This window comes from Meles meles, chromosome 11 (assembly GCF_922984935.1).
Source record: "Meles meles chromosome 11, mMelMel3.1 paternal haplotype, whole genome shotgun sequence".
In the NCBI taxonomy this organism is placed as follows: domain Eukaryota; kingdom Metazoa; phylum Chordata; class Mammalia; order Carnivora; family Mustelidae; genus Meles; species Meles meles.
This window is the reverse complement of record NC_060076.1, coordinates 17,225,061-17,246,209: the sequence shown is the minus strand read 5'-3', so window position 1 is coordinate 17,246,209 and position 21,149 is coordinate 17,225,061. Positions and strand designations below refer to the sequence as shown.

General features: G+C 43.6%; 1 protein-coding gene across 3 annotated transcripts in view; it reads right to left on the bottom strand.

The window, feature by feature from the left end:
- Positions 1 to 21,149, bottom strand: part of ASTN2 (astrotactin 2) — an 875,241-nt gene that overhangs the window by 499,339 nt on the left and 354,753 nt on the right. The gene's annotated exons all lie outside the window — the stretch shown is intronic.

The following is a 21,149-nucleotide window of genomic DNA, read 5'->3' as shown; positions in this document are numbered from 1 at the left end:
GGCTCGAGTTCTGTCTGTAACACCAGGCTGCCTCCTGTTCCGCTCATTACTGGATGTGTGAGTGTGTGCATGTGTGTGATGGTGTGTGCATGTGTGTGTGTTCAGCTTCTGTCAATATTCATCTCTAGTGATTTCTCTGAGTACTAGACTTCTCATGGTGGTGCCTGAAACATAAATCAGACCATGTTGAGTGTGTGAGAGAGAGAGATGGCAGGGAAAGGTGACACAGTCTTGTAATTCAATACTTAATATCTCCAAAGACATGTAATACATCCTCATGACATTTCCAGAAGATATTTTCTGGAAACTGGACAATAACTCAAATTAATGCTAAGCCTAAATCTAATTGTTTTATGAGGCTACAAAGGACTACATAGGATAAAGCTTCCCAAAATGCAGAGGCTTCCACAGTCATGTTGATGGAACAGATTTCACTGCCTGGCACAGATGAGAACAGCTGCCTAAATATATAATATTGGTACCTAGAGCAACATAACAAAGGAGATGTGCAGCTTAGCCACACCATAACATTCACTGCCATGAGCCCTTTGCCAGCCAAACCCTACAATGAATTATGGCAAAGATATGAAGAGTAAAGATGAAATTTTATTTGAGGGCTAAAAGAAGGCCTTGAGGCTCAACCAGGACATGGGATGGCTGAGATCCACATTTCTGGTATATGACAGGTGAACAGGTGAAGGATGAGTTATTTCAATTTGCACCTAGAGGGACACAGGGGTGCTTCAGGGAGCCAGGTCCTGAAGCCAGTCGGCACGTGTGGGAGCCCCATCCTGCCATTTATCTGCTGACTTCGGTCCCTTACCTGACCTTGTAAGCCTAAGGGTTCCTATTCTATCAAATGGGGACACTAGTACCTACCACATAACTCCTGTGTATAAAGGGACACTGTGATATCCATGGTTTATGAGGAAAGCAAGGTGGCCAAGACTATATACGACTTTATCTCCGGTTTCCAATAAACATCCAAAGGCCAACCCAGTGTGTGTACATGTGTGTGTTTGAGAGTCACAAAAATTCTGGAATGATATACACAAAAAAGAGTCAATTACCCAACAGACTATGAAAAAGAGCATATTTGGTATTTTCCTCATTCACTCCCCTGCTACTTTTGTAGTAAGAATGCTGCTGCTGCTCCTACTATTACTACTACTGCTGTGATTACTACTGACGCCACCCCTACCAGTACTAATCCCAACTCTCTCAGAAGGTTCAGGAGGAATAAAGGATAGAATATATATAAAGTGGGGCGCCTGGGTGGCTCAGTGGGTTAAAGCCTCTGCCTTCAGCTCAGGTCATGATCCCAGGGTCCTGGGATCGAGCCCCACATCGGGCTCTCTGTTTAGCTGGGAGCCTACTTCCTTCTCTCTCTGCCTGCCTCTCTGCCTACTTGTAATCTCTATCTGTCCAATAAATAAATCTTTTAAAAAAATAGAATATATATAAAGTTACAGTATCAAGTCCAACACATAGTAGGTGACCAAGATGTGTTTGTTCTTTCTTTCTTTGTCCCTGGCAACTAAGGACTGTGAAGGGGCCCTGGATGAGGACTGGATGGGGCTGTTCCTCTCTCCCACGCATGTCCTTCCTAGCCCACACCCCTGACTTTGTACAGACTGTTCCCCTATCCTGGATGTCCCCCTTACCATACCCACCCTTCCAGCGCCCAGCCAAAGCCAAACTCCTCCTTCCCTTGTCCTCTCACCAGGAAGTGACCTGTCTGTCCTTCAGTCCCAAATGCCCTGGCCTCTGATCACATCAGTGTCACTGCTAATGTGCACACTTACTGAGACCATGTGACCAGGTATGGGGTATGCCAATGGTTCATCCACCTCAAAAAAGACTGAGCTTTCTGAGAGACAATCCATGTCTAACACATCTTCAAATTACTGTTCCTTGGCCCAGGGTTGGGGACTTCGTGGGCAATCAAGAAACATTCTAAGGGCATGGATGGATGAAGTGAGAGACGGTACTTTCAGTTTGAGGAACACGACCTTAGAGGCTATCACGTGGAAAGAAAAGAGGGAAGCCACACAGCTCTCCCCACCCACTCTCCAAAGGTGCTTCAAATCTCACTGAAGACTCACTAATGAGCCTTAGTGGCAGGCAATTTTTGTTTAGCATGTAAGGTGCCCTATGACACCTTCACAACCAATACCTCACATGGTCCTTAAGCAAGAAATATGGAGGCTTCTGGGGTCAGACATCTTGCTTGGCAGCTGTGCGAGCGTGCATAAACCTATTGCCCTCGTTGGGACTCAGTTTTCCTCATTTGAAAAAAGAAAGAGGAAAATAATAGTCACTTCCTCTAGGATCATTGTCAGGACAAAGTAAGTTAATGAATATAAAATATTTTTAGAGTGGTTGGCATTCAATCATACTATACTGTGTGTGTGAGCACATATGTTCTATGAATTATCCTCAGCCCCCTGTCACACACAAAGATGCTGAAGGTACGAAAGGTGTTTCTTGCCCAAGTTACATATAATTACTTAATGGCAAACCTGGGACTACAGTCTGGATGTCCAGACTCTGGGGGATGGGTTTTATCTACTGTCACTTTGCCTTTCAGCAGGGTGGGTATTACACTGAAGTCTGAATGTATTTATCTGTACATTCAACACATATTTATCGAGTGCCGTATGTGTTCCGGGCTTGGTTTAAGTACTGGACATCTAGCAGGGAGTGAAAAAGATATGGCACCATAGCACTTGGCTATAAAAAGTGCTCAGCGCTGAGTCGGAAATGGGCATTAAACAGGTAAATGCGGGGCGCCTGGGTGGCTCAGTGGGTTAAAGCCTCTGCCTTCGGCTCAGGTCATGATCCCAGGGTCCTGGGATCGAGCCCTGCATCAGGCTCTTTGCTCCGCAGGGAGCCTGCTTCCTCCTCTCTCTCTGCCTGCCTCTCTGCCTAGTTGTGATTTCTCTCTGTCAAATAAATAAAAAATAATAAATAAAAAAAAATTTTAAACAGGTAAATGCACCAACACTAACAGGACTACAAATAAGCAAGGAGAGCCATGGGTTAGGAAACAGGGTGTTTTGAGTACCCAACTCTGTGCATGTGTGTGTGTGTGTGTGTGTGTGTGTGTGTGTGTTGGAGGAGAGGAGGGAAAGTGGTGATACCCATGAAATAGTGTTCCCTGCAAAGAAAATAAGACATGTGGAGTTTCTGAGATCGCAGATCGGTTAGGTTCTATTCCCAGTCGGAATGAACATCAGCAAATGATGCAAGATGGCCCAGGGGATATGGAGGACCTTTGGCATATGGATATGGTTTTGTTTTCAAACTTCATTGTCCTTTCTGGAGGGCTTAATATCTGAGAGAACCCAGTTTGAAGACCCAAAGCGTGATTTTTGTGAATCTGAACCAAACCCTTCGGTGTATAGCCTCATGGTTTACACAAGAGGAAAGGGTATTAGCAGAGGTGACGTAGAAGACCACATTTAAAACTAACATCATTTCAAAAAAAAAAAAAAAAACTAACATCATTTCAACTTTGGCCAAGAACGAGTCAATTTTCCACATTTTTTTGTTGTTAATTTCATTACAATGCTGAAGCCCTTCTGTCTCTTCATCAATAGCGTGTTTCGTTTGGTGCTTAAGGGCAGGAATATGGAGTCAGGTGGTCAGTATTCATGCTCTGGCCCTTCCAGGAACTAACCAAGTGGTAATGATCCACTTAAATGGGCCTGGGTTTCTCAGCTATAAAATGGTAGATAATAATCTCATAGGAATGTGGGAGGTAATACATGTAAATTAAATTTCTGTTGTTTCAAATTACTGTTTTAATGTAAATGAGCTAATACATGTAAAGTATTTAAAACAGTACCTAGTACGTAATAAATGCTTAGTAAGTGTTAGCTATTCTTATGCTATTTCTACCTACATAAGTTGATGATCCTCTTGTGGAATACAAGGGAAGGTTGCCTTGTTCAAATACGGTTTGGCAAAAACAAACACAATAACCCAGATTCCCACTTAAACAACATATTATCTCTGGATGCAACTGTGTAAACAAAAGCTCATTCTTGACTCATTTCTATTTTCTTAATTGCCCGCTCTTGCTCTGGACCCCAGCCAGGAGTCTGTCTTTAGCCATGCCACGGACACACACACATCAGATTATGTGTGTGCGTAAACAAGAACACGCAGCTTCTGGGGGCTGCAAAGAAATGACATTAAAAGTGAGTGATTTGAAACAACTGAAATTTAATTAAAAACAAAATTAAAAGTTGTTCCAAGCCCAGTGCTTCAGCCAGCAAGGCTCAGAGGAAATTAGTAAGTGGGACTAATAGCTGGAACGAATTCACAAACCTCTATGAAGAGATAGTCAGAGGGAAGAAGATGCATACACTTTAGATGAAACAATTAAAGATCACTTCTGAGAAATAATCATGAGCAGTATCCCAGGGCAAAAAGGAATATTATTAGCTGGTATGTTTCTTTTTTGACTTTCTCATTTCCATTACAGGAAAGTGCCCTGAAATTCCCCAAGTAGCATCTTCTATGGCAACAGACAAGGATACTGATTTTGAAAACCAGACTTAAATGAGTGGGAGGTGGGGCAAAATTCCTTTTAAAAAATAATTATCACCCACTGCTTGACATTCCACCTTACCGCTTTATCTATCCTTTATAATTTCAAGAATGCGGGCTGCTTAGTAAAACTCCAATCCCCTTCAAATTATGGGTCTCAAACAATGAGCTGACAAGCGTCGGCTGGAAATTGGGGACTGGGTTCCAAGACGATTAAACACGCTGGTTTCTGGGGCGCCATCACGGATGGATTCAGAGTGGGAAGGAAGACTGTGTTTGAGACAGAGCAGAGTGGCAGGTCCAAGAGAGAGGTCGGTCTGTCCCTGGTTCTTAGTGCAGCGTGGAGATGGGCAGAGGAAAAGAAGCAGAAACACTGTCAGGAACCAGGAAGATGCAGGGAATGTGCTGAAGGTGATTAAGAAGGCAAGGGGGTTGGGGGAAGTCCAGGAGAGAAGTAACCAGAGCCAGGGTACTGAGAGTTCCTGTGGGTGTCAGCTGGTTGGACGTGGGGTGGCCCAGTTGAATTTAAACACACAAAGTTGGGGCATAGAGCAAATGCCCCTGAACAAAGGACACTCATCAGAACCTGAATTGCTGAACACCAGCTCCCTTGCCAGGGGAAAGGAAACAAGAATGCTTCCTCCATAGAAGATCAGGTCACTGGTCTCCTCTGCAATTCTCCCTCACCCCATCCACCACACTAAATTGTCAGACCTCATTCCAGATGTCCCATTGTTCTAGAGGCTTTGGATGCACTCTGGCTGGGACACACTTTCCTCCCCTGCACCCCATCGTCTCAGCTTAAATAGCACCTCCTCGGAGAGGTCTTCTCTAACCACTGTATCTGGGCTTGACATCCCAACGTGCCTCTTTGTTTTCCACCATTTCTGTTATTTCCCAGCAGCTCTCACTCATTTCACTGCCATGGTATATTTCATTATTTTGCTAATTTTCTTAGCCAAGTGTCTGTCTCTTGCTAAGAATGAAAGCATCATGAAGGCAGGGTCACTCATAATGCCTCTTCCAGGATAGCATCTCTATCACTCCAGGATACATAAGGATACATGAAGTAAATCTTTGTTCAATGCGTGAGTAAGTTCTGTAAAGATTAAAGAAGACACTGCCGGTCAAACATCTAGCACACTGCCTATCATGTCAGAGGCACGTGATGACTTCTAGCTGATACCTTTATAATCATCTAATATTATATTGATTCAGATTCTCACAGTGAGTTTGATCCCAGGAGGGCAGAAAGCTGGAAAGACTGAGAAGGCAACCGGGGGGCTCCAAATATCAAGTTGCTATCCTCGTTTTGTGTCTGGAACACCAAATATGACCGAAGAATGTGCTCCTTGTATATATGGATCTTACTGGGGCGTCCGAGGATGGTAAGGGGGTGGTGCTGAAGGCTGATGCAGCAGGTCCAACATGGATAAGGGAGAAGCTGAGACCCATTCTCTTTTGCCCAAACCTGTTCTACCCTATCTTCAAATTCTTTGAGGAGGAGGATGGATCTGTCCGAGATCAACCTTCCTTGATGCTCAACTCAACACCTACTTTCTCCAGGAATCTTTGAGATCTAGGGCACCTAGGTGGCTCAGCTGGTTAAGTGTCTGACTTTTGGTCTTGGCTTAGGTCATGGTCTCAGGGTCATGAGGTCAATCCCTACATCAGGCTCTGCACTGGGCATAGAGGCTGCCTGGTATTCTTTGCCTCCCTCTCCCCCTCCCCCCAATACCTGCTCATGTGAACTCACACACTCTCTCTTTCTCAAAAAAAAAAAAAAAAAAAAAGCCACCTGGGTGGCTTAGTCATTGAACGTCTGCCTTCAGCTCGGGTCATGATCTCAGGACCCTGGGACTGAGACCCTCATCGTGCTCCCTGCTAAGCAGGGAGCTTGCTTCTCCCTTTTCCACTCCCCTGGCTTGTGTTCCCTCTCCTGATGTCTCTCTCTGTAAAATAAATAAATAAAATCTTGAAAAAGAAAAAGAATCCTTTGAGATCTGTCTCAGTGAGAACTGTCTTCTCCATCTTCCATTCTGTTCTGGATAGAGCTTTATGAACCACGCAGCTTACATTTCCTGGCTCAAGACTGGTGTTTAGAAGTCCATCTCATTGTCAGACCAAGTGACCTGATTTTATGTCTTAAATGGGAAATAGATCTAAAACGAGGCTCCACTCTATGTTGGAGACTGTGACAAAATTTGGAGCCCCTGAAAGTGGAAGAGACAGTGTCTGCCTGACAGTAGCCTATGGTTCAGCCAGTAGGTAACGGGACAGACCTGTATCACAGAGCATCACCAGCATTGTGATGAGGCTGAATCAGAAACCTCGGTGCACACAGAGCAGGGGCCCTGCCTCCTCAGCAAGGTCTCCCTGGTCACACCTGAGCTAAATGCCCAAGCACCAGAAGGTGACAGCTAGAAGGAACAGGGGGAAAAGAGAATCCTGGCAAAAAGAAAGGGATGTTTGTTAAGCAACAAAAAAGAATGTTTGGGGCCTTCAGGAAAAAGCCACTTTGTTTGGCTGGCATGCATATGAGATGGGAAACAGGTGAAGAGAGGCTGGGATGTAGCTCTGGGCACGCACAATTTAGAAGATTGCTATGCTGGTTACCTTGCAACAGACCCATGGTGTGCCCTCACCTCTGTACCACGTTCTCCCTCTTGACGTGGCAGAAGCCGCCATTTTTAATTGATTCCATATTTCAAATGTGACAGCAGCTCCAGTCGCTGGGCCGCTGGGCCCCTGGGCCTCCCTCCAGGACTCTGCTTCCACAGCCGGTCCCATGCCCGGCACACTCATGTGGCATCTGCGTCCGTGCAGGAAACGGCCGCCCCCAGAGTCTTCATCTCACAGGGCACAGCAGCAACTGTGCGGGGGCCCAGAGTGATAGCACACCAGCCCCCGCCCCAGCCTGAATCTTTGGAATCCCCTGAAAGGGGGATTCCAAAGGCATCACCTAAAATATCACTCACACAATCAGACCTTTGGGAGGGCAGCCTTCAGAAATCTGGTGAATTAATTTTGCTCACAGAACACAGTGACGTCTCTTATTAGTAATTTTCATCCAGGTAGGATCTGTACTGGTCCAAATATTCTATATTCTTCACATTTGCTTGTGACTTTTTTTTTTCCTTCTATAAATATAGCCCAGAAGTGGGCATCTGCTTCCTCATCCTCACACAGGTGAGCTGGTAGGTGAGCACAGCAGTCATAACGGCAAGCCCGCAAGAGTGTTTATTAATGGTCAGGCTCTAGCATTTAATCACTCGCTTCATCCTTATAGCGTGGTCTGATTCCCGGCACACTGGCATCCCCATTTTCCAGAAGATGAACCAGGGCCATGGGAAAGGTGGAGTCAGGATTTGAAACCCCATACTCTGCCGCGGGCATTCGTGGTCTTAACCACCACACTTCATGGCTTGGCAGAAGACATTCTTATTTTGATGTCTGGGGTCACCAGGCTCTCAGGGGTGTTGGGAGGCAGGTACCGAGCCATCTCTGACTCCTTTCCCTCCTCGGTGCCTCCTTGCCATGAATGACTAAATGTCCAGGGTTCCAGCCTTATAGGAACTCCCTGTCTTCTCTGCCAATGCCCTAGTTTAGACATCATCCTGCAGACAAACGTAACAGCCCCTTAACAGCTTCCTCCTTCCATGCTGTGGTCTGTCTGCCCACAAGTCTTTATTGAACACCCACTGAATTACTGGAGCGTTCACAGGAACAAGCGAGCTATACTCTGGGCCCTTAAGGGGCTGAAGGCAGCATTAGCAGGGGTGTACTGAGCACTGACTGTGTGCCATGCTGGCCATCTGCTTCGTATTCAGTCACTTGACTGCTCTTAAAGGTGCTTTACTGCTGCCATCCCCATTTCACAGATGAGCAGGCAGAGGCTTTGGAATTAAATAACTAGTTCAGTGCGACACAGCTAGGAAATACCAGAGCCAAGTATCAAACCCAGGGAGTGTGATTCTATATCTGACTCTTAAGCAAATTAGACATCAAATAAGCAATTGTAAGGGCACCTCGGTGGCTCAGTGGGCTAAGCCTCTGCCTTCGGCTTGGGTCATGATCTCAGGGTCCTGGGATCGAGTCCCGCATTGGGCTCTCTGTGCGGCAGAGAGCCTCTTCCTCCTCCCTCTCTGCCTGCCTCTCTGCCTACTTATCATCTTTGTCTGTCAAATAAATAAATAAAACTAAAAAAAAACAAAACAAAACAAATAAGCAATTGTAAAATGTGCTGAGTGCACGCTTAACAGGGGAACCAACTTAGATGAGGAGGGTGAACTGCCAGTGAAAATGAGTATTAGTGAGTGCCCCTGTTTGCCAAACATTCTGCTGAATGCTTGGCAGATAGTATCTCATTTAATTTTCCCGAGAGGAAGCTATTATTATCATCATGCCCACTCTGTAGATTAAGAAACAGGCCAGAAAGGTTCAGTAACATCTGTGATATCAACTAGCTACTCATTCACAGAGTCAGCATTTGAACCCAGATGCAGCTAACTCCACAGCCTGAACTCTTGATTACCACCCTGCAATGAATTTTGTAAGAGCAGCTGTGACCTCGGCACCCTCTCGTTTACATCCTTCAGTGGCTCCACGCCTTCTAGTCACTTCCCGGAGGGAAGCCCCACAAAGAGACCTTGCTCTTTCACCTACGCCTCCCATTAGTCCCCATCATGTCCCTTGGAGCCTGGGGCTCTCTGGATGTTTTCTGTTCTGGCCATACCTTTTGTCCTCTTGGTCTGAAATATTATCCTTCTCATTCTCACTCCCTCCTGGATCTCCAACAGGGCACACTCTCCCTCCCCATCCTGCCCATCCAGCTCCTTCCAATGGGACAAACAGTCTCACTCCCAAAGGCTTTACCCAGATCTGGCATGTGGAAAATACTCCAGGTTTCCCTGGCAACCTTGCTGACTCCTGTCTCTATGCCCTACCTGGTCCAGATTATGATTTGCCTTCTATTGTAGTCTTCTGCTTTATAGTTACCCTGTCACTTTAAATAACAGGTGTGATCCCTTTGAGGATATGATTAGCATTTGCTGAGCACCTGTTGTGGGATATTTTCATATCACTCTCTATTTCATCTTCACCATCACCTGGTGAAGTAGGGGCTAAGGGCTTTACTTTTATAGATAGTGAAATTGCTGGCTCAGAGCAGGGAGGTGACTCACCCAAGACCCACAGTTTGTAAGCAGAGAACTGCAGACTTGAACCTGTGGTTTTCCCATTCTAAATCTCTCGTGCTTTCCCCGTCTCACCCTGAGATGTGAGGACACGACTGACTCAGGAACACGACTGACTGTGTCCCAGAGGGCAACTTCTAACCCTGCACAGATGCTCAGCAAGGGTCAGCTGAAAGCCTTAGTATATCAATCTACCAATAAATCCCAAATGGGAGTTAGGTTTAAAGCAGAAGATGGAACACATGGAAAGATCAGGGGTGCTCCGGGCTCTGGGGTCATTCAAGCTGCAGGTAAAGATGTCCGGGTCATCAGCAAATGTTCAGAAAGTTGCCAACGGCTGCCCCCAAACCCAGGCTGTGCAGCTGCAGACACATTTGGCTTAGATCATCCATAGGGGTTGCTGGGGAGGAAAGTCAAACAGCGAGGCTCTGCTGGGCACCGGGGGCCTGATGGAGGGAGTACAGGGAGGCAGGAGGAATGTACATGTTTTAATTATTCCTCCCAACTCATCTCTACCCTGTGAATAGGATGCATTCTCTCCCTCCCTGACTCTTTCTGGCATCCGAGGGCGCTCAAGGTCCCTTGGCAGCTGAAGCTGAGAGCTGGAGATGGGGAGGCAACTTTCCCACCATGGCCCGGCTCCCCACCCCTTCTTTTTTCATCCCAGCAGCCTTGGGAGCCCACAGTCCCTGCCCAAGCTTGGCTGTGATCCTTCTAAGCTTTCTTCAAATGGCAACTTGTGGGCTGTGAAAGGTTTGCTCAGCTGCCTTTGCTCCCAAGATCCTTGCTCAGGGGGCTGCGAGGCCCAGACAGAGAGGCCCAGACAAGAGTCAGAAGAGACAGGGCTGCTAAGGGGTGGTTGTGTAAAGACTCCAGAGGCCACGCACCCGATGCGAGGAGTAAAAGGCGACTTTGAATCGCAGGGTTTTTCATTCCACTTTTAGAATGTTAGGGCAGGAAGGAATTTTAAGTACCATCTTGTTCCCTTCCCAGATTGTGCAAGGAAAAAACCTGAGGCCTGGGGAAGCAGAGATTGCCAAAGTCCTGGAGAATTCGTGGCAGGGCCATACCCCAAGTGCAGGCATCTAATTCTCTGTCTACTGCATTCTGCAGCTGCTAATTTGAAATAATTTTGCTCAACCCCTTCCTGCCTTTGTGACATTCAGGTAGTCCCATAAACTGCCTGGGCTTCAGTTTCCCTTAAATTGACAACAGTTAGGAGAATGTCTGGATCTCCTTCATGAGGTATTAGAAGTAAATGAGCTAACCCTTTGCAAGGTCCTTAGCAAAGGGCCTGGCACTTAGCAGTGTTCTGTAAATGCTACCAATTATTAATGTTGATCGTAGCTCATCATCAGAAGCCTTGACCAGCAGGGTCCTGGTGTATGTACTGGAAAGAGCCCATGCCTCTCTGAGAATCCTGCTATCATCTAGCACCCAGCTCTAGATAACCATTAGTGGCTCTGAGTTTTAGCTCAGGTAGCACCCTTCAAGACATCCTTCCCTTAGTGGCACTCTCCTTAGGGTAGTTGGCTGCCCTTCTTCTCTGTCCCCACAGCATCCAGTACAACTTTCTCTCTACAGGAGAAGTCAGAGAGTGTGTTCTATTCATGTCTGCAGCCCTGACATCTACACATGCCATGGAGAAGGGGATGTGCAATATTTGTTGATCACAGGAAGGGAGAAAGGAAGAGAGGGAAGAAAACAGGTATTGTATGTGAATAAGGAAGTGTTTTAATGAACTAATTCTTAACTATTTCTTCCCTTTGGCCCAGCTAACCTTCGACTGATGTGGCCATACCCACTAAGAGCTCTTTCCAACTCTTTTATTGTCTTTATAAATAATAACCTTATGAACAACAGAAAGGGAAAACACCCTGTTCTCATTATCAGACCTATTCTCCTAGTTGGCCAAGGGAGCCCACATTCATCAGCCCTCTGACACTCATTTGAAGCAGGGAGTAATAACAATGCTTTTGGATGAGGAAACTGAGGCTCAGGGGGATGAATTAATATATCCAAGGTGGGGGGGAAGACAACCTAGAAAGCAGACTATCTGGGAGTAGAACTCACATCTCTTGGGTTACAGATCAATGCACTTAGCCATTGCACCATGTTACCTTCTCTCTCCCAGCACTGCACCGCTGCCTCACGCCTACACCACTCTGCAAACACCAGGCCAACAAGGATGGAACAACTAACTATAATCTCAAGCTCCCAACCATCCTTCTCCCCTCCTTGTCGCAAAGTCAATGTGGTCTTCTGCCCACAGCAGCAGAATGGAATTTTAATGAGAAGAAATTAAATTTCCCTACCCCTTTCAACCCCAGTTCCTAGGAATGTATTTTTGGACTCAATGTGCTATCAAAACACAGAAATTAGTCTCCAATTTTGGACGTCAAACTCAGTTATCCCTTTTGTTAAGAAAGGAAATTAATAACAATTCCTCCTGGTCAGACGCCAAGCTAACATCTTAGCATAGAGTGTCATTAAAAATCTCAACCCAACTGGCTGTTGTGGTATCTTTAAAAGCCTGAACATGTACAGCAGCTGAAAACGGTTTTCTGGGGTTTATTCTCCCTCAAGCCCTTTGTCACTTCTAACCTGGGGATCAGTTACTATTTAAAGAAGAAATGGCTTGAAGCATTTTTTTTTTCCTTCCATGGTTTTGTGGATTCAGAATTTTCTAATGAAGAGGTTTGATGGTGGGAGAGGAAGCAGATTCTACTCTAGGGAGTATTCTCTGCTCCAAGCACCAGCTCTAGGCCATTGCTGAGCGAGCTGCCCATTAAGTACAAGAAGAGGGAGAAGGGGAAAAAAAGTTTTCACAGTTTATAATTATATTACCAGTTTCATTACAGATCTCATTTTAATTCTGACTGAAACGTAGCCTTGCCTTCTCCCTGCACTCTCTCATGTATAGTTATTAAATCTGGGTTGGAGTTCAACCTATTCTTCCTGATTTCAGCATATTAATATAGTTTATTGGTATTTCATTGCCACCTCCCCCTCTGGGTGTTCTGAATCTCAGCTCAATTTATATTTTTCCCCTCTGCCTGGGCTTCCGGATAAAGCTTGCTTCATTTTGGTGTTGGGGGAGAAATGAGATTTTGATTGGAGTTTCTTATCTTTGGGGATGGGAACAAAAACCATGGTGAGTGAAGTCAATCACAGAAGGAGAGGCAAACTCAGATTTTGTGTACCGTCATTCCCCAGGATATATCTTCTGAGGGCATCTGGGTCCACCTGCCTCCCTGCCCTCCCTTCATTCATTTCACAGACACAATTTATTCTAGGTCTACTGAAGCCTCTGCTAGGTTTCACAATAGGGTAGGACATGAATAAGCTGTGGCCCTTGACCTTGAGGAAATTTAAGTCTAGCTATGGAAATCACTTCATTTTTTTTTCATTTCTTTCCCTTTCTTCCTTCTTCTCTCCCTCCTCCCCTTTGTCCCACCCTCTCTCCCTTTCTTTCTTTCCTTCCTTCCTTCCTTCTTTCTTTCTTTTCCCCTTTTCCCTTTTTTCATCCCATAAGTGCTTTTTGGTGACACGAACTCTGTTTTGGACACTGTCCTAGGTGTTGAATATAATGAGCAAAACAAATAGCATCTCTAGCCTTATGGAGCTTACAACTTAGTGGGAAAGCCCAACATTAACTGGATAATATATAATTACAAACTGAAATAAAAATCAAGGACTAGAGCAGGGCTGGTAGAGAATGATTAGTAAGGGACCTTACTTATGATTAGAAACAGGGATGCGAAAGGGGGAAGTCAACAACTTTAGAGTAAATACATTTGCCCAGGTGAAACCAAGTAAGTGGGGAGAAATTTTTTCAAGCAGTAGGAAAAACTTGTGCAAAGGCCCTGAGGCCGGAGGCAGCCAAGTTTATCTACAGAACCCATGTAGAGACAGTGGAGTAAGTTGAAGCTGGATAGAGAGGTAGGCAGGGACCCTGATTCTTGCAGGGACTTAAAAGGCATGTTACGAAGTTTAGTCTTTACAACAATTATAATAAGAGGTACTTAAACAAGTTTTATGGGAAGATGCAATATGTTGAGATAGTTCATTTTAAAATATCACTCCAGGGAACCTGGGTGGCTCAGTGGTTTAAGCTGCTGCCTTTGGCTCAGGTCATGATCTCGGGGTCCTGGGATCGAGTCCCGCATCGGGCTCTCTGCTCGGCAGGGAGCCTGCTTCCCTCTCACTCTTTCTGCCTGCCTCTCTGCCTACTTGTGATCTCTCTCTGTCAAATAAATAAATAAAATCTTAAAAAAAATAAAAAATAAAAAAAAAATAAAATATCACTCCCTTTGTACTGTTGAGGACAGACTGGAGGGGAGCCATATTTAACACAGGAGGCCAGTTCTTAGGACCATGGCAATTGTCCCAACAACACATTCTCAACAGTAACAGTGATGAAAGGTAGACTGTGGCGTTATTAAAATGGTACAAATACAGTTCTATGCAGTTTTCAAGGAAGGAGAGATTATTTCTGACTGGAGGTTTCTTTAAAAAGTTTTGGGGGTTTTGCTAAAGAAGGTTTTCTGGAGGAAGGAGAAAATTAAGTTAGGCCTTAGAGATGGGAGGATTGCGGTATATGGAAATTAGGAAGGGTACTGGTGGAAGGCAACATTTAAGCAAATGCATAGAGGGAGGAAGATACAAGACAAGGTAGCCCATCTGTCGTAACAGCATGGAATATGCACAAAGCAGTGAAGGACAAACAAGGCAGAGACCCTGCTATAGAGAACTTTTATACCCAAATATGTTCTACGGTGCTCCAAGGTCTGCAATCAACACGGAATATTTTAAAACAGCCCCAGATCATGCCAGGGAGCAGAAGGACCAAGGAACTACACTCTTTAGACAAAATTCTTTGCACTTTGTGACTCAGCAGCCACCTTCGGTGTGGTATCATTTTTCCTTCTAAGAGTTGAAAATACTCCTTCCATGTATTCAAATCCCTGCAAACTAGCTCTGAAGTCGGGTAATACCTCATTCTTCATCAAAGGCACAAAGTCACACATTAGCTCACTCCCTTGGGTTGAAAGACATGAAGTAGGGGTGGAAGCAAGTATAGACTGCGACTCATTGTATACAATTTTTGTGTCCAAAAGCAGCTACACATATGGCTTATTAATAAACTAGGCCAACCTAATGATGGATAATTCCACTTCAGGATTTTATAGGCTGGTAAGGAACCTTCAGACCTCAAATTCCTCAGTCATAGAAAATAAAGAGGATTTGAATATCACCTAGTCTATCTCAAAAGGTGATGCTAACAACTGGATCTTAACACATAAATAGTTTGGTATGAATATATGATATATATATATATATATTGATATATATATGACATATATATCAGTGATGCAGTGAACATAACAACATAAACCGTTGTGTGTCTGTGCATGCATTTGTGTGTGTGTGTATGTGTTTATTCAAATACAGTATTCAAGAGATGTCCCTAGCCCTCACTCATTCCTGAGTTTTACTTCATTTCTGAGCCTAGGCAAAGAATGGGGAACACCCTGGGATGAGGTAGTAAAGAATAAATAAACACACTTAGCAAGTCCTAAAAAATTAAGTGTTTTAAAAAATTTATAATCTGATAAGATGGCTCTGAATCAAAATATCATGTACCCAAGTCAACTTGACTTTTCTTCTATGGCTTCACAGAAATGTGGTCATCTCTTCTCAGGAAATTTCCTGTGATGGGGAACTCCTTACCTTGAAATGACCCCCTTCCAATATTAAACAAAAATGATCACAACTACTAACATTTATACGATTTACTGAGCCATTACCAGATCTCCAGAAACTCAGCTAAAAGCTTTATGAGCATTATTTCATTTAGTCTTCACAATAACTCTATGAGATAAGTACTGCTATTATCCCCACTTTACAGATAATGAGGTTCAAACTCAGAAAGTAAAGACATTTTCAGACTAAAGATAAATTTTATCTCATCTCTGACCACGCTCATCACTTGGCTACCTCTAGTTTTGCTTCCTGGGGACTTGCAAGCCTGTCCCCCTTTTCAAGATAAATAATAATGACTACGGTCATATTTGTCAAAGAGTGGAACATGGAAGGACCTTGGACCATGGGTTCAGGCAGGCTTGGGCTCTCACACTTTGCTTCATTCTATGTCAGTCTGGCCAAGTCACTTAATTTCTTTACGACCTACCTTCCACGTATGCAAAACAGGGATGTTAAATGTTGCCTCACAGTTTTGCTATGATACTTGAATGAGTAAATAATTCCATGAAAGTATATGAATACTGCCATATTTATAACAGATTTATGCAATAATATTAGGTTCACTTTTTGTTTGGGTTCTTTCAACTCTTCTTATAGAATGATTGTCCTCTACCCTTTCCTTAAGAGGTCATTAGGTAACCACAACATTTTTCCAGTCTCAACTACAAAGCCTCTCTTTTGGACAACTTCTAATGTATCACCCATCTTCTCAAAGCATGACTCCCAGAACAGAACAGAATGTAACAGAGAATTCTAGGTATAGTGTTATTTGTCTACACTAGAATGGAACCATCTCACCCACTTAATCTAAACACATTATTCCTTTAAAAGTTGTCTTAAGAATAGAGCTTCCCTATGACCCTGCAATTGCACTGCTGGGTATTTACCCCAAAGATACAGATGTAGTGAAAAGAAGGGCCATCTGTACCCCAATGTTTATTGCAGCAATGGCTACGGTCGCCAAACTGTGGAAAGAACCAAGATGCCCTTCAGCGGATGAATGGATAAGGAAGATGTGGTACATATACACAATGGAGTATTATGCCTCCATCAGAAAGGATGAATACCCAACTTTTGTAGCAACATGGACAGGACTGGAAGAAATTATGCTGAGCGAAATAAGTCAAGCAGAGAGAGTCAAGTATCATATGGTCTCACTTATTTGTGGAGCATAACAAATAACATGGAGGACATGGGGAGATGGAGAGGAGAGGGAGTTGAGGGAAACTGGAAGGGGAGATGAACCATGAGAGACTATGGACTCTGAAAAACAACCAGAGGGTTTTGAAGGGGCGGGGGGGGCGGTGGGAGGTTGAGGAACCAGGTGGTGGGTAATAGGGAGGGCACTTACTGCATGGAGCACTGGGTGTGATGCCAAAACAATGAACACTGTTATGCTGTAAATAAACAAACAACAACAACAACAAAAAAGTTGTCTTTTCTGGGGGCACCTGCGTGGCTCAGTCAGTTAAGCATCCAACTCTTGATTTTGGCTCAGGTCATGATCTCAGGTTTGTGGGATATTCAGTCTCTCTCTCTCTCTCTATCTCTTTCTCTCTCTGAAAAAAGGAGTTGTCTCTTCTACTGGTTTACTGTAGAGGCAGAGTATTGGGTAAATATATCCTGGCTTATACTGGGAGCCTCAAGGATCACACAAACCGACATCTCAAATAAGATAACTTTTTAAATTAACCAATAAGCACTCATCCATAATGCCACTTACAGGACAATTTGCATGAAACCCAAGCCCTTATTACCAGGGCTGCTTTGTTATAAAATTCATAGTGGGACATTTACATTGTATTTGGTGCTATGGACAACCACTGTAGCTACAGCATGAGGCAACTCTATTAATATGACATTGATAAAATCAAAGATGGAAGAAACTAAAGTCCCTTAGAGGAACACAAGAGGTCTCAAGGAGTTATTACATCTGTTTGAATGAAAAAAAAAAGTAACATTTACAGAGATATTAATGTATTAACACAGCTCTCAAACTTCTGTTAATGATCACAGAGTTCTCATTAAGAATATTAATACTTGTGCTCTACCTCTGGAGAATGTGATTCACTAGTTCTGAAGCTTATCAGCCCAAAAGACCCAAATGCAGATGACTTACAGGCCACAGCTGAAAAAACAGCTAAATTCAGTAAGTTTGGACACAAACTTAGTCCATGTCTTCACTGTGTACTTAGCAAAGCAAAAAGCCACTACTGGCCCTGAGAAGACCCAGACAAAGAAAGGGGTGATATTTGCCAAGGGTTTGGATGCGGGTTGTCAGGATTTATTGCTTGTGCCAACTGGTGTCTGGACGAGTGTTATATTGTGCTGACCTTTACCTATAATGGGCAGTAAGCATCAAGTATAACACAAGTGCAGAATTCATTTTCTTTTTTTTTTTTAAAGATTTTATTTATTTATTTGACAGAGAGAGATCATAAGTAGGCAGAGAGGCAGACAGAGTGAGAGGGAAGCAGGCTCCCTGCTGAGCAGAGAGCCCGATGTGGGACTCGATCCCAGGACCCTGAGATCATGACCTGAGCCGAAGGCAGCAGCTTAAACCACTGAGCCACCCAGGCGCCCCCAGAATTCATTTTCTTTCTGAAGACTAGCCTCATTATTCAGATCCTCCTCCCCATGCTTCAGCACCATGGACAGCTCAGCAGACATGGTTGGATGCCGGCTCTCTAAGGACTGGCAGGTTGACAGCTTAAGGTTTCTCTGGGTTAAGATAAGAAACGTGAACACTGTCTTGGCCAAGGTCCTTGGGTGGCTTTGTCTTATGGAGTCCTTCCTATTTGATGGGGGCTGCTTTCATCCTGATAGTCCTTATTATGATGTTTATAACTCAGCCAGGGGTCTTAGGTGAGGGCCTATATTATATGTGGATATATATATATAAAATCATTGAATTATATGCTTTCATTCTGTTTTCTTACTGTATTTATGTTATATATTAATACATTTACAAAAATTAATGCCAAATGGTAATAAGGGTTCAGGAAAATAGACACCAGCCTCACTTCCCCTTTTGCCTTCCTGCATAACACTCCTGGATCTCTGGCTAGATCAAATCAGATCTAGTTAAATCAAAGCTAGAATTCCCACTAGTCCAATTCTATAAACGGTTCTTTGTTAGGTCCAGCTCCACCACCATAAAAAAAGGGGGGGATTCCACCCTTTTTCAAGTCCTAGTTTTCTTATCCGTGAAATGGGGATAAAAAAGATCACTTTGGAGAGCTGGTGAGGGAATGGAAGGTGAAATACACATAGGTTATCCACCCACTGGAGGCATTGGGATCATGCTGGGAAAGGTCTGCTTGCTGAGAACTATTAGACAGCCATCTACCTGACCTTAAGTATTCATTGCTCTCTGAATTCCTGCTGATCCCCAGAAGAATCATAGTAGAATCTGCTAGATTGTTTTAGAACAGAAGAATCTCATCTACTTTGTTTCTTATGCCTTCTTGTCCCACCATGTCCCAGCTTCTGATGTCTCTTCCTTTACGGATCATTTTAGGAATAAGAGCAGTAACAACTACCACTTATTGGGCAATCATCATGTTTTAGATATTTTACTGGTATTTTATGTATATGATGCCACTTGATCTTTTCAAAATAATCTCCAGGGGCGCCTGGGTGGCTCAGTGGATTAAGCCGCTGCCTTCGGCTCCGGTCATGATCTCAGGGTCCTGGGATCGAGCCCCGCGTCGGGCTCTCTGCTCTGCAGGGAGCCTGCTTCCTCCTCTCTCTCTGCCTGCCTCTCTGCCTACTTGTCATCTCTCTCTGTGTCAAATAAATAAAATAAAATCTTAAAAGAAAAACAACAAAAAAACAAAATAATCTCCATTTTACAGATGAGAAAAATTGAGACTCAGGGTGCTTAACTGACTCTCTGATATTTCACAGCAATTAAATAAGGAAACTGAGATTTGAAACCAAACATACTCATTTCAAAGGACACAATCCTAACCAAAACAATGCAGCATTGTTTTAGAGGGAAGGGTTTCCATTAAACCTTGAGGCTGAGACTCAGTCTTTGGGCTATATCTCCCAGCCTTGCCTGCCATGTTTGCACTCTCTAGTACTTGTATACTCCATGGTCATTTTCAATTATCCTTGATCTATATGCATTCTCTTCTTTAGTTCTCCTTGACTCAGTCTCCCCTTTCTTTATAGTGATCTACTAGAAGAATCCCAAATAACCATTCATAAGTCTGCTTTAATTTAGGTTTCATTCACTCATTCAACACATATTTCCTGAGCATCCACCATGGGTCAGGCAGTGTGCTTGTTATCAGGGAGACGATATCTCTACCAGAAGACACAACCCCACCCACAACTCTAGACTCCAGTCTAGAGTCAGAAATAGACAACTCTATAGGAAGTTGTAAGGTTTTAAATTTATGATAGAGGACAGAATAAGGACCACTGGGTCCTTTTAATTCACCACATTTTGGTCTATCTTTCTGAGCCGTCACAAGTTTTAGAGTTTTCTTGAGTGATCCTTTGATTTTGCCACTTCCCAACTTCATGTTATCTGAAAATATGGTAAATGTGGAATTGTAAGCTTTACAATAATCTGAATAAATATATATTATTATCATACCCATTTTATAGATGCAGGGACTGAGGTCCAGAGATATAAGTCTTTCACTTAGCTATAGAAATGGCAGTTAACAGAAAAACTATTTGAATCCATGTTTGTATTATTTTATAGTTTCTGTTGTTAGTCATTAAGGTATTTATCATGACTCTGAACAGGTTACCTAGACTCTTAGGAGCTCTATAACTACATGCATGAAAATACTCAAAATTTGAATGTTGCTAAGACTCATCAATCTAGTTAAAGGGTAGGAACTAGTAAAGCTAAATAAGGTCACATGCCTTCAACAGCGGCCAAAATTTATCCCTTTGGTCTTTCTAAACTCAGTGTTTATTATTCCTAGTCTTTCATGTCTAATATGCCAAACATACCTAGGTTCTTGCAATTCTTCCAATCTGAATTTTCATCAGCCTATATGACCTAAATCCTTCTGCAAATTCAGTTCCTTCTGCTTCCCTCGCTATCCCTTCTGTTATCTCACGCTCACAGTTTTGCCTGTTACATGCGCATTCACAGTTTGATAGAAATGAACCAAAAGTATTGTGCTTAGGTCAGAAAATCAGCTATTCAGAAATACTGAACTTACTAGCAGTTCAGGCAAAAAACAAGCAGAGGCTAGATCACATGGTGAAGCGGGAGCAATCACAGAATGCATTAATAGAAGTCTGAGTGTTTCAGAAAAAGGAGATTAAAGGTTCACTTTGGAGAACACATACTGAAGGGATTGGTGCTAAGTTCTGAACAGGAACTTAAAAATTTAAAGATAAAAGTGAGTTACATTGAGATAAGGTTGACAAATACCAAGTAAGGATGTCAAAAACATTCAATACACATCCAGCTGGAAAAAGTTCTAAACAAATAATGGTGCTAATACGGTGCCAGAAGTCAGAGGGTGGTCACCTCTGGGAGGGCATTAACAGGGAGGGAGTATAAGGAAGCTGAAGGTACTGGGAATGTTGTGTGGTTTAATCTGAGTGGACGCTTATGTAAAAATTCATTAAGCTGCACACTTAATATGTCTCCTT